General features: G+C 31.2%; 1 protein-coding gene and 1 long non-coding RNA gene across 16 annotated transcripts in view; one reads left to right on the forward strand and one right to left on the reverse strand.

Annotated features, from left to right (window-relative positions):
* LOC145297628 (uncharacterized) overlaps positions 1-14776 on the forward strand; it is a 187892-nt gene that overhangs the window by 72141 nt on the left and 100975 nt on the right. Inside the window, exon 1 of one of the 15 annotated variants that reach the window (XM_080143730.1) lies at positions 5654-5783. The exons of the other annotated variants lie outside the window; for them this stretch is intronic. The gene's annotated coding sequence lies outside the window, so the exon portion shown is untranslated. Of the gene's footprint in view, positions 1-5653; positions 5784-14776 lie in introns of those variants that run through there. 15 annotated transcript variants of the gene reach the window in all.
* The window catches only part of LOC145297629 (uncharacterized), a 178008-nt gene that overhangs the window by 14049 nt on the left and 149183 nt on the right, over positions 1-14776 (reverse strand). The gene's annotated exons all lie outside the window — the stretch shown is intronic.

Consider the following 14776-nt stretch of genomic DNA (forward strand, 5'->3'; position numbering starts at 1 on the left):
TCACTTTCGACAGAAGCGACAGATTTTCAAAATATAGGTATCATTTTGAAACTTGACTCTTCGGACGACAAATATCGAAAAATTGGCCAAAAACATTAATTCCTTTACCCTCAACTCGGCACTTTTCTACAGGAAGGGGGTCACTTTTTTAGCTGATATTTTCGAAAGTAATCGCCTCTTTTCGGTTGTCTAGCTTTAATTTAAACCTACGTCACTTCTAGTTTGGCGATGGGCACAACAGCTAATGCATCATGTTTTTTTTGTTTTTTTTTTTCACTTTCTTTTCCTGCTTCATGGTACGGATTCGAGCCTGCCTACTATCATTTTTTTTTTTTTTTTTTTTTTTGCTCAACCAACACCCTTACACACACCTCCACTTTCTTTTCTGTCTTTGTATCACGGGTTCGAGCCTGCCTGCCTACTACGCCTTTTTTTTTTTTTTTTTTTGCTTAACACACACCTACAAACACCCAGGCAACGCTAGTTATAAATAAAAATTAAATGTATTTAGCTTAACACTTTACTGCAGATTCATGGTATCTATCACTGATCATTAGAAGTGCAATCAATTTTGACTGATGTCAGTCAGGGACATTTCTGGTGATCAACAATACTGTGAAATTGTAGTAAAGTTTTAAGCTAAATACAGTTTAATATTATTTATTATCTTATAGCTCTTTCTTATAGGATATTGAGCCCTTGATATGTTTAATATTTGCTTAATTTGGCCCTGTTTCCATGTTGACAGGTTTGTTTTCTTGTGTCTATTGATATAAAGTGTATATGTATCTATGATATAAATATGTGTATGTGCATGTGTCTATTGATATAAAGTATTTGTTTATATATATATATATATATATATATATATATATATATATATATATATATATATATTCACTTCTAAACTAATCAAGCAATCATTATGCATTTGAAATACAGCTGCTACGAGTAAGTATATGTTTTTTTTTTTTACTTCTCATAGTCACCACTCATCAAAGCTTAGAGGACACTCAAGGATAAGCGTTAATAGGTACTGTAATGGAAATTTGATTATTTATTTTAGATAAGGGCTTTTCAAGAATCTGATCATGTTGGACTTGAAAACGACCACATCATAGTCAACCGGGAGCAGCTCCATGGTATTGTGTTTCACAAACGATTTAGTATTATGCAAAGAGTAAGTGAGAACTGTTTATGAAAGTTTGGATAACTCCAATTTTGATGAAATTGTAACCATATATCTTAAACATTAATCAATATTTTCCAAATTTCATTTTTTTTTTTTTTTTTGTAATATTTTAAAGAACATTTAGGGGGCACAATATAGACATAACCTTTCATTTGAAAATTCAAATATTTCAAATGGTATTAAATTCGATCCAAAGTCATTAGATTTCAATTAAGCCATATTCCATGCATTTCAATTTCTTCTTTAGAACCTTATATGCTTAAACTTTAAATTTTAGACATTTTCTACAATCAAAATCATGTAATGAATTTTGATCAAAATTAAAATATGGATTCTATATATAAGGTTCAGTATGATTATATCATGAGATTAATTTTTGTAGGGTGACATAAAAGTGATGCAAATCTGTTCAATTGCAGGGATCTATTTTATTCATTTTGGGACAGTTAGAAAAAAGTCAAGATATTGTAGAATTAAATTTACAATATTTTATTCAAAACAAGGAATACGAAATAAAGGTGAAAGGTTTCTTATTCCATGGAGTATCAAAGAAATGCTCTTCTCCTCAGAGGAAAAAAGTTAGCAACAAGTAAGTATAGATAAGTATCTATTATTGGTGGTTAGCTAATTTTTTGAAAACATTAGAGAAAAAAAATTGAAAGAAAAGTATAAGTTTATAGATAAAATGAAAGGAAATACTCGGCAAAGTTCAATATGTATGGTTGTAAATATCCAATGATATTCAAAAGTTTGCAATAGGTGGGGCGATTAGTGAGTCAAAACAGAGTTACATCCTTTAGAATCTCTTTAAGAAATATCTAGGCTTAGAGAAGAAATGAAAAGTCTGTGTAGAAAAATCCTATAGTGAAATGCGGGAGTAAAATCCAATCCATGGAAATAATAATTCTTGTGCAGAGAGGCATATGAAATCTTTTTAAAAAAATATATAGAGTTCAAATGAAAAAGAGTTAAAAAGTAGACAACTAGCAAGAAGACCACACATTACCCAGAATTGAATGAGGATCAACGAATATTTCACACTATACTTTTATTGTCACCAAAATCGGTGAAATTGCCCATTTTTCAATCAGGATTAATTGCCTGCTATAGTTAGGAACTGGGAGGAAACTTCACCTGCCTTCCTACAGTGACTTCGCTCATAATACATTGTAATCTACATTACACTGTAGAGACCATACTCTTAGTTTTATAAAATTATTTTTAATGACTTCAATTAAAGTTTAAAATGCAAAAGTCAAGTATCATGGTTCAGTTGTGTTCTAAATAGAAACATTAATTTTAAATACACTCCTGTCTTATTAAAGATTCTACTGTTGATTTTATACTTATATTTATGCAGTAATAAAATTTTTGAAATGGTCTTATAATTTATAAGGTGTTAATTTTGTTCAAAATCGGACTGTTCTTTCTTTAATCAGATTTTTTTGATTATTGATTAACAAATTTCGATAAGTACCAGAGGCATTCCTGTACAAAATCTATCTAAGAACACTCCTAGACACATAAAGTATATTCATGCGAAATTTCATAAAAATTGTCCCATCCGTTTTGGAGTTCATAAAGAACGAACACACACACATACACCAAGTGCCTTTTGTATATAAGTAGAAATATATTCAGTATAAGAACTGTTAATAAAAAAATAACACGATAAGGATAAAAAAAATCAAAACGTTTAAATGCAAACGTATATAAGAATATTCATGTCAATTTGTATATAATTATGTCATATCTATTCATGAATCACAAAATTAATGCCAAAATAACTCCTTCATGAGATTTAAGTTTACATAATACACAAATGATGAACCAGTCATATTAGAATGAAAGAAAAACATCACTATAAATGAACAATACATTTGAAAAAGATCGGATAACACATCTGTCGAAAAAATATTTGTAGTAATGGCGATAATATTTCAAAGAATAAACACAAATAGTTATAACTTTTATCTAAAAAAAAATAATACAGAAATAGACTAATTTTGAAAGAGTTTTTATATTTTTTTGCAATTCCAAGAAACATACATTTTGAAAATGTTTGAAAGTAAGTTTTATTATTTGTGTTATTTGAACTATTTATTGGAGGCAATATTCACAATGTTTCAACCACTTTCAGTTGTATCCTTTTGAGCTTGGAGATTTGTACTAAATTTCAAATTTGAACCCTTAATACATGGGATGTAGATTGACCATTTTATGCAGACTAAAACACTATGATTATAAAAACCAAAATTAGAATAGTAGTATTAAAAATTCTTAATCATTTCAAAACTTCCCAAACAAAAAAACATTGTTGACTGTTTTGGAAAACGACCCTTTCATGATAAAGTAAACATTAAAACTATTGATATTTTTTTCTTATTTAATTTTATTTCGTTTCCTTGAACTATTGGTAAAGCAGAAATTTCTCAAATCCTGTATACTCAGTCTAATCTTCTTTTTGGGTTTTTATTTGACTTTGGTTTATTTCTGTGCATGATCTTATTCAAAAATCAACATAACTTTTCATCTAAATTCCAATTCCTTGTGATGATGCGTGAGTGTTAAGCAATTTGTTTCTTTTCTTTTTGTTACTTTGATATATGCAGGCATCAACAGCAGATTCCTGCTGTTATGCATGAATAGAGGTGCATATGTGCATGCAGACCTACACGGATAAACATCATTATAGAAGCCTATGCTTCCATGCTTCCTCTTTCATTGCTCAATCGTTGATAAACATGTCTGTTCATTCTTTTGGGGTTAAGAGTTCAGTACTCTTCTAACCCCAGATCCAATAGAAATAAATATTCTGTTTCTTTATTTTTTTCTCTCTCCTTTCCCTCAATATCTGTGTTTATTCAGTCAATAGGATTTCTATATTGTCATGTTAAGCATCTTTACATTGCTTCACATATTTTTCTTGCCAAATCTTAGAGATAATGTTTCAGAACATTTTTAGATGAGAATTGATAATTTGGATTATTTCAATTATTATTCTCATCTTGATTGTTACAACGTTTCACAGCTGTAGTCTCCGACCTTCTTCAGGTACATATTCTTGGACTTAGGAGCCTTCTAGTTGTAACTAGAAACCTGTGTGGCATTTAGAACTGAACCCTTATTTATTTGATCTACATAACAGGTAAAAGCGTTGGTAAATAATCAGTTCTAAATGACAGTCTTCTGAAGGCTAAAGATTCAATTCTTACTACAAGTGATAATAATTAAGATTAACAAAATTAACATTTCTACCCAATTCTGCCTGATGAAATGAGAATAATCCCCAAATGAGAAGAGATATGATGAAAGAAATGGAATAATGTAAAAGATGATAGAGGGAGGGGAGAAAGACCATTTTCAAATATATATATATTTCATCTGATGTCATTATAGACTCCCCTCTATCTTTCTCTCTCTCTATGGTGCTACCAGATCAGACTGTCTGAAGACACTTCCTCACCTAAATGCACCAAACATTTATACTGTTTTTTGTTTTTTTTTATTTCTCTTTGCAAAACTCAATCATGTTCTGCAAAGCCCAAAACAAAAACCACAATTTTCTTCTACAAAACAACCAAACCAATCACCATAAATAAATATTTGAAAATATAAAGAATTTGAAGTATAAAATCTTTTCCCAAAATCACTGGATTCAGCATATATAACCCTAAAAGGGTCATACAACAAGACGACAAAGTCTCTCTCTCTCTCTCTCTCTATTCCATTCCTCTTACCATTTCTTTTCCCATTTACATCATTCGCTCTGCCTCCAATCGTTTAAAAAACTCATATTCAGATGAAACGTGTGCACAGTGACATGCAAGATAACAAAAACATCAAAATTTTAGTAATATATAGATTGTTTTTACTTTAGTAAATGTCTGGTATTTTTAAAAATTCCAAGATGAAATGAGGTTTTGAAAATAATGGATTAATAATAATCTATTACAACTTGGATAAATCTTAATATTCATCATGTCATATATTTAAATTTTAATATTATTTTGGTAGGATGTGTTGCATTACTACCAATTAATGCCTGAGTAAGAGAAGGAGGAGGCTTATTTATGTTTGATTTTTTGCATGGGATTGGGCGGTGTACATGGCTTTAGGTACAATCCTTTAAAGGTTTTGGGAGAGGGACATGTGTGCATGCCTAGGGGACCTACTGGCTTCTGCTCTCCTGTGTTTGACAATGTTAGCCAATATTTGTGGACCAGCTACTGGGAGGATCATTGCTGTTAGCACAACCGTGTCGGTGCATGTCTCTACCATGGCAGGAGGCATGTACACATACACTCACGCATACACATGTTAATATGGACATGTACACGTGTGACTCATATTCGAGACCTCTCTCCTCTTCCCATACTGTCTTCGTTTCTCTCTCTCACCATCTCTTTCTGCCTTAACTACCACTGCCCTCCTCTAAGCTCAGTACATCTATGTCATACACTCATGTAGACACATCTTCAAACACTTAGGCTATCTCTCCTGTTTCACATTGACAGCAAACATTTTAAAGTGAGGCAACAAGTAAAATAGTAAGATGAACTTCCTCACTGCTCCAATATCCTCAAGTCAAGTGAGTATTCACTTTAGACTATTGTTCTTTTGTTGTTGTTACAACAAAACCAACAACAATGATAATGGATTTCATTGATTCTGTTTAGCCATATTTATAAGTACAATATTTAATACCACCCATACTAAAAATATTTAAAATGGTTATTTACTTCTTATAATCCTGAAACCCGTTGCATCAAGAAACACTTTAAAAGATTTTTTTTTTAATAATCCCAATTTCTTAATCTGATTTTAACATTAGGTAACAATGTTATTCTTTAAACAAATCTTAATTAAATTGTAGTTTCTCATTTTATCCTCATTTTCGTTAAAACTTATTCTTTCTAGCTTAAAATTATTTTATTTTATACTAGCAGAACACGTGTCTTCGCATTGATCAAGGGTCACTGTGTGTGGATGTGGGTTGGGAAGGGGGGGACAAATTTTTTTGTGCATTTTAGGAGCAGGTATCCAGAAATTTGTCGTTCTGACAGAAGTAGTTTTGACTTTCTGGAGAAAGCTGAATCAATTTCCAATGCTTCTACACAATACAAACCAAACTAAATTGACTTGGCAAATTACAAGTTAATTTAAGGTTAGGTTACCGTAAAATCGGTGAAGATGTTAGCCTTCATAATCATCACTTTTACTTAGCCAAACACGTGTACTTTCAATCATGGTTGAAATGATTACTTTTTGTCAAGTAGTAATTAATTTCCAAATCAAAAAGCCCCCCCCCCCCAAAAAAAAAAGTGCAAAAAAAATCCTCTAATAATTTTACAAAGTAAAATTGATAAATCTTTATTTTCCAAATCAAATTTTACCTGTTTTTATGATTACATATAAACAGCCTGAACAAATACTTACAAAGAAAAAAAAAATATATTTTAAACTTTATAGTGAGTGATCACCTTCCTATAAAAATTTAGTGCAGAATGAGAACCCATTTCTTGGCCAGTTAGCATTAAATTGAGGCATAAAAATACCAAAAATACCTCTCCACATTCATATTTAAAATATAAACAAAAAAACTAAAATCGATAATTAAATAAACTAAAATTGATAATTTAAAAAATAAAACTCCAATCAGTTACATGTCTTGCTATACTGATAATTGACCAGGAAGTGGATGCTCATTTTATGTTAAATGTATATAAGTAAGTGGTCCCCCACTTAAAAATGTAAAATATCTGGTTTTTATTCTTTCAGGCTGTTCGCATGTAAACCATGCTGAGCGAAATAGTAAAAAAATACTGTAAAATCCTCTTCCTGCTGCATTAATATTTAAAATAGAAAAAAAAGTAATTTGTATACAAAAAAAATAATGCCACCATCCCAATTTTCCTGTCCCAAAATTGAGAAACCATTGAGTGATAGTTCTTGATTTATTACTAAAATATTTAATGTTTTTTTTTATTTTTAATTCATTTTTTGGGAATACTTTTTTTTAGCCTGTTTTACATATAATTGCAAAAGAAAGGTAGAATTTGAATCTATTGAGAAAGTAAACTCTGACGGGTGTTTAAGTTGTATTCGAATTATGTAAATTACTGACAGGAGATTTTTTCTGTGAATTTTTTTCCATATACAAATCACACATTTCAAATGCATCTTTGCTCAGATTACATGTGTTGTAAGAAATACATTTTAAGGCAGAATGATTCTTTATTAAATATTATTAAAGAAAAAACCACAACCTGGAACCGTTTTTATCGTCTAAACATAATTTTTGTCACATTATGCTTAACACTTTAAGCTCAACATTTATCCACACAAAAACCCCACTTTAACATTAATTTGTATTTGCTTGATAAAATTAAAACAAATAAAATAGTTAAAATAATTTTCAGAAATACTGAAAATTAAAATAGTTAAAATAATTTTCAGAAATACTGAAAATTAAAATAGTTAAAATAATTTTCAGAAATACTGAAAATGGTATCAGAAGAATGCATTTTATAATACTCATATTTGTTTATAATTCATATTATTTTGTTTGTGCCTAAATGTAGCTAGGGACCGCTTATGAATTTAATATCCCCTTGACATTTCCTCCTTTGGAGAGAGCCAGTTCAACCCACCTATAGTAAATGCTGCTGACATACATTGTGTTTGAGCAAAAATTTCGTTTCTGATGAAATCATTTTGAACTGAGGCGTTTTTTGTTTTTGTGTGTGTTGAGGCAAATGTTTTGTTATGTGTATGAATGTACATATTAAGTGGTTTATTTCAGATTTTTTTTTTATTTTATTATGAAACGAAATTTAATGATGAAGATTAATTTAATAGACCTTGCACAACGTGTAAACATGAATTTAAAATAAACATCTAAAAAGTAAGAAACGGTGATTCAGAAAATGCAAGTAAAATAGTTTATATTGGAGCATTAGTTTACCAATGAAAATAATTGTAATAAACCTCTCAGAATGTAAACTATTATAAAGTGAAAAAAGAAACTTATAATTTGATAAACGACGTTATTTTGAAAATGTAATTTAGAATGGGAATGATGAAATCGGTTTAGTCACATGGAGTGTTGTTGTATAATTGACATAACTTATTGTATTGGGCATTCAATCGGATATGTTAGTATTTTTCAGAATTTTTTTACACATAAATTTGAAATGATAATATGTAATAGAATTGATGAGCATGATTTTCAGGCGGTTTTATTGAATGGGGAAATAGATGCCATGTTTTAATTTCAATTGTTTTCTGTTTAGTGTTTGGCAATTCTATTATTTCTCAATAGGATTGTAACCAGCCAATCAAAGTGCCGTGAAAATAAGAACATAAGTTAAAAAGACTGATCCATATTTATTTAGGGGAGTTATATGGGTAAAAGATAATATTAAAGAATTAAAAAAATAAAACAATGACAGTCAGAGCTGGAAAATATATTCAACTAGCAGGGGTACCCGGCATTGACCGGGTGTGGTGAGGTGGGGGCGGGGGTAACTCCAAACAATAATAAAAAGGAAAATAAAGAACAAGCAAACGAAAAAAATGTTAAAACTTCTTTTAAAAAAATTTGAAAAACAAAAACAAAAAAAACAGCAAATATGATGGAAAAATAAACAAAAGGGAAAATAAAGAATAAACAAACGAAAAAAATGGCATAAATAACCTTGTTTAAATATTAAAACTTTAAAAATCGAAAAAAAAATGCCATTTATGTCAGAGCGAACGTGCAATCTTAAGATAACGATGTCACATTAACTATTGTTCCATGATGGCATCAGCAAAGTAACGTTTTTTTTTTCTATTTAAACAAATTTAAAAAAGAACATTTTTCGCACATGTGTGTTTGGCTAAACTGTCATGAAGGAACAATTTTTTGCTACCCTCCTTCATTGCAAACGTCTATTTCTATAAAAAGTAATTGACCGTATTTTCTAATTCTCACATATTATTTGACCGAGACATCACCCTTTCAGATGGTACTGGTTTCAACCCAGTGTGATGCCGCTGAGAAAAGTTTTAGGCAGACATACAAACATTCATACATATATTCAAACAGACAGGTGAGATTTATATAATAGACTAGCGAGAGGTACCCGGCGTTGCCCAGGTGTTTGGAGGTGTGTGTGTGGAAACTCCGGGGGTGGGGGTGGGATAAAAAAAAAAGTAAGTATGAGGATCGAACCCGAACCCTTGAGGCAAAGTTGTAAATGAAAGTGTGAAAAAAAAACATGTGACGTTAACCATTGCCCCACCGTGACATGCTAACAGAAACATGTTTGAATTTATTTAAATTTATTTTAGCAGGTGCCCGTTTTAATGAGTTAATGAGATCAAGTTTGACTGCGGGATTTCATTTACTGCTGAACGCTTTTTTTTCCCCGCCAAGATGTTATAGGAAAAAGACTAACCTACATGCGGCGAGCGACAAATGTTGAATATTTATCTTCCCGAAATCGAGCAAATTAAATAGACAGGCGAGCTTCGTTGTTAACTGTGAGATATTATGATTTATATGTGATATAAAAAGTTTTAAAAAGTTGTGAAGCGAGTGACCGCTTCTCTGAAAAAAGCCTTTTGTAGACACACAGAAAAAGCGAACCCACATACATACATACATACATACATACATACATTTTCGCTTTTATATTTATAGATTTTATTTACTATCGTCTTCAAAACAGTAAATATAATAATCAGTTGGTTTTCAGGCCAAGGCTGTAAGTGTAGTATCTGTTCTGTTTATTTCATAACAAATACATATGTACAAAGAAAACACACACACACACACACACTCACATACACATACTCAAAGCAAACGCATACACACACTAGAAAAACAAAAAAAAAAAAAAACACACATGCACACGAATATGTAAGTGTATAAACACCAACACACGCATGTCCAAGTTTAAAAGTTTTATGGCGCACACACACACACACGCAAAAAACAAACACACGCACATGTATGTGTGTAAACACAAGCACATGCTGCAGAAGTTTATGCAGCCTATTAGTTTAATTACACACACACACACACACACACACACAGCAACGTTTTTTTTTAATGTGTAAATACATGTATAATGTGTTGTTGATGTGTTTAATGCGATAAGTAATAAGCCAGGTTTCTCTTTTGTATGTATGTAATCGGAAGAGGTCATATTGAAATGCAAGTGAGCGTTCGGTTTTGAGGATGATACCGTTAATATAGAATGTAGGAATGCTTAGAGTTCAGCCAATTGAAAGTCAGTGTAGACAGAAAGGAAGACATCATTAATTCTGTAGATTAAAAGTAGTAAGAGTATGTGATGTGTATGAATTCAGTAGTTAGTTAATGACGGCATAGACGCAGGAAAACAGGAAACAGTATAAATTCACGTGGTGAAAAATGAGGTCATAGGAGGATTTATGGAATAGGGAGTAAAATTGGAACTACTTCCTCTGTAGGTTATGACGATGATGATGATGTTGCTCCTAGGAATAAATGTAATGTTTTAATATTACGAATTAATGTCTCTGAAATGTCGTTCTATAGTTAAATAAATAGTGTAAACATAATAAATTTGTATGTGCCATCTGTTGTTGTAAACCTACGGTATTTTGGTCCAAAGGGGAAAAACTGCACCTCTTTTATTATATATAGAGATGAAGGAGAAGTTTCAGTAATAGATACTTTCAAGGATAACTTTTTGAGAAAATCAGGTACGTCGGAATTAATATAGGAAATCATGAAATCAAATAAAACTGACTAATAATTTACAGAAACAATCATTAGTTATTGACATGTAGTCTGATTATGTTGGAATTCTATATAGCACATATGTTTATCATCCTATAGTGAATGAATTTATAGGGGGGAAATTGAGTTTACTTTATATTATAGAAGAAGAAGAAGAAAGAAGATAGAAAAGAAAGAAGATAGATAGATAGATAGATAGAAGAGAAGATATACAAGAGTATAAGAAAAAGAAAAGAAGAAAAAATAGATAAAAGAAACAAAGATAGAAGATGGATAATTTTAAATCATTTGCAATAAACTGATGGTTTTATTTTTTATTTTCTAGTCACTCTGAAAAGAATATTTCCTCAAATATCTAAATTTATGGATTATATCATTCATTTAATGACATGCTATGCATTTTAAGAGAGAATTGATATGCCTTTTAACTAAAATAGTTGTATATACGAGGGACATGCAATAAGTAATGCCCCTGACCTATTTCCCATAGCAGTAGAGCAATGAAACTTGCCACAGTTATTTGTCTTTCTCTAGGAACCAGCCAGAGTTATGCATTTCGTTTGATGCAGCTCTGGAGATCGTTTTTGTAGAACACCCCAGGTTGGTCCTCCAACCACGACATGACATCAGAAATCAAGGCTGCATCATCTGGGAAACGCTTTCCTTTCAAAAACAACTTCATGGTGGGGAAGAGGTGGAAGGTCAGGAGAGTAGGGAGGATGGGGTAGGATTTCATAACCACATGCCCATACTTCTGATCTGGCGACATGCGAGTTGTGGACGGGAGCGTTGTCCTGCAGGAGGAGGGTACCTTTGCTGATCTTGCCTCGCCTCTTGATTTTGATAGCTTCCCTTAATTTCCTCAAAAGTAAAGCATAATAGGCTCCTGTAATTGTGGTACCCTTTGCCAGGAAATCTGTCATCACTACTCCATCCTGGTCCCAGAAGACTGTGAGCATGACCTTGTCAGCGGAGGGCTGCACCCTTGCCTTCTTCTCGCTTCTGGAATGGTGTGAGCAACCTGGGAATCCATCTGGCAGGCACCTTCTGCATATGCAAATGGTCATGAATGATAGTTTCCACAAACCCTGTACTAATCTTGACATCTTGGGCTATTTGGTGAATAATAATGCACCGATCTTCCAAAATGGCAGCCTCAACTTGACAGGCAAATGGCTCATCAATGGCAGAAGGGGGGGGCGATCAGGTCTAGGAGCTGTTTCCACAGACTTCCGGTCATGTTTGAATTCACAATGCCAGCGTTTTACAAGGTTATATGATGGGGCATTATCACCATAAGTTTCTTTCGTTTCATCAAAAGTCTCCTGTGATGTGCGTCCTTTCAAATACAAAAACCGGATCACTGCTCGACATTCAACAGGCTCCATTTCACACCTGACTCAGTTCAAACAACTGTAAAACAGAAACCACAATTAGTTCAGAGCTGTAATTTGCCACATAACCCGTAGAGATATAAATCATTACACATGCAAGATTTCAGCTAGATCAGACAACTGGAAGTGGGTGAGGGGCATTACTTATTGCACACCTCTCGTATATAATTAGTAGAGATGTGTGTTTGAAATGTTTTCTTTGGTAAGTAGATCATATTTTCTTAAAAAATTGTCCATTTTTACAGAAGAAGCAGAATAAATATTTTGGACTTTAATACGACTCTCTATTATACCATTCCAGACACCACTAGTTAGACATGAGTATTGGGATATAATATAATATGATATAAAGATTAGAAGTTTTACAAAGAGAAGTGACAGGAGGAATAAAAATAGGTTGAAATCTTTACGTTAAACTATTTTACTAGAGAAAAGATTTAATTAAGACTTTCAAAATCTCTCTTCACACTGATCATCATATATGGATTTGAAGATTCTATTGTTGGGATTAGTTTCCCTGATATTCTTTTAGTCAGAATTATTTTGAAAGACATCAGGTACTTATAGGAGGGACCACGTGAATCTTGCCAACAATCTAAGTGAAACTAATTTTTGTGAAGTGAACTGGATCTGAACTTGAAACACCTAGATCATTAGTGTCATTAATCACTTGATAACCATCACTTCTATTACACTGGCAATAAATATGCATTCAGTTAGATTATTTTTTAAAATAAAATGAAGATTAGAGTTTGGCAGTGTGACAATTTAAGTTTTGGTCTTTTTTTCCATACCTTGTTTTCTAGGTCAGTTTTTTTTTTTAATTTTAGTATTTTTTCTTTCTAAGGAAACTATTCATTATCTTGTGTGATGGTCAGATGATTAATTAAAATTTTACGTCTCAGTGAATTATGCCACTATTTCAACAAATGATTGGTCAATTTTTGTGACTCAATTATTCTCTTATTTAAGCAATTAACTGTTCTAATCAATGATTCATACATTTCATTTTTGACAGTTAACTTAAAACACTGAACAGAATGAGAGAATTTATGAAAGATTTATCAAGAATAAACTTTGAATCTTTGTACTGTTCAAATTTTCATTCCTTAACTCACTTATTTTGGCATGCTTTTTTGTGAGGAGGAAGAGAGGTCATATTTAAACAACAGAAAACAATGAAAGTGAGAGGTTTAGATGTTTAAGTAAATTAACCATGCGTTTATTTTTTGTTAAATAATTGTTGTTGTTTTTTTTGTTTGATTTTAATTATTGGACGATTTACTTTAAAATGATATAAAAAAATATGATTAAATGAGAAACTTTTAAAAACGTTAAATGAGTGGAAAATTATTAGTGCAGTTTATAGTTAGAGTGTAAATATGTGTACAATATTTTTTGTTTTAAATTTTGAGTTTTTTATTTTAATTTTAATGTTTATTTCAATATTATTTAAAGATTTAAAGATATATTTGCAGAAACACAAATTTAAATTTATTTATGCTTTGCTTCTTATTTATAGTTTGTCCAGAGAGAGTATGCCACTATTCAAAAATTTAATAATCTAAGATTAAATCACTTTCAGAATAAAAGGGTACTAAAAATATGCACGTTTTCTTTATTTTATTTTTTGTACCAGATTCTTGGAATTATGATAAAAAAATAATACAGAATAAAAAAAAATTCAATGAAAATAGAATATAATGTTTTTGCAAATATGTAATTTGTCAGATGGATTCTCCTGTCATATAAAATAGACATTCCGTATACATTTTTACTTTCGTCTGTTGCTTTTATATATGTCTGCAATTTTGAGTGTTCAAAGTTCTGTTAATAGCCGCATAGTGATTACTATTTCTTGACCTCCCCAAAGAATAATACTCTGGATTGGGACAAAAATAAAAATTGCCTCAGTCTAGAAAGATTTCTCATTCTCTGACGGAGAACAGAAAAGATAAAATACAGTATCAGAATAGATACTAAACCTTGCTACTAGTTGGAAGATCTAAGTCTGATGTTAAAGCTTTTATGATTTCTTCAAATGACCTTTGATAGTCAAAGGAACAACGCCATTACATAAAATAATTTATTCAGTGGAGATCTAAATGCATAATTTGCAAATCCCAAAACAGTTTGCAATGTTGACATACTTGAAGGAGGCATATTCTTTTTGCTGTAGATTTGACGAGATCTGTATTTCAACCTTTTTTATGTGTCGCAAATATTTAATTGCTGTTAAAAAACAATTGCATTTATCAATGCTTAAAGCCATGTTCTTTAATTTCATTAAATACTATTTTTGCATGTTCAACAAGCTGTTTTCTATTTTCACTTTCTATTAAAATGTCATTGAGAAAACGAATCACTCAATATGGCATCCATTATTTGTTGAAATATTCCTGGCGCTAGTTTTAT

The sequence above is a fragment of the Euprymna scolopes genome, chromosome 18 (assembly GCF_053919585.1).
Source record: "Euprymna scolopes isolate OS-2025 chromosome 18, ASM5391958v1, whole genome shotgun sequence".
In the NCBI taxonomy this organism is placed as follows: Eukaryota; Metazoa; Mollusca; class Cephalopoda; order Sepiida; family Sepiolidae; genus Euprymna; species Euprymna scolopes.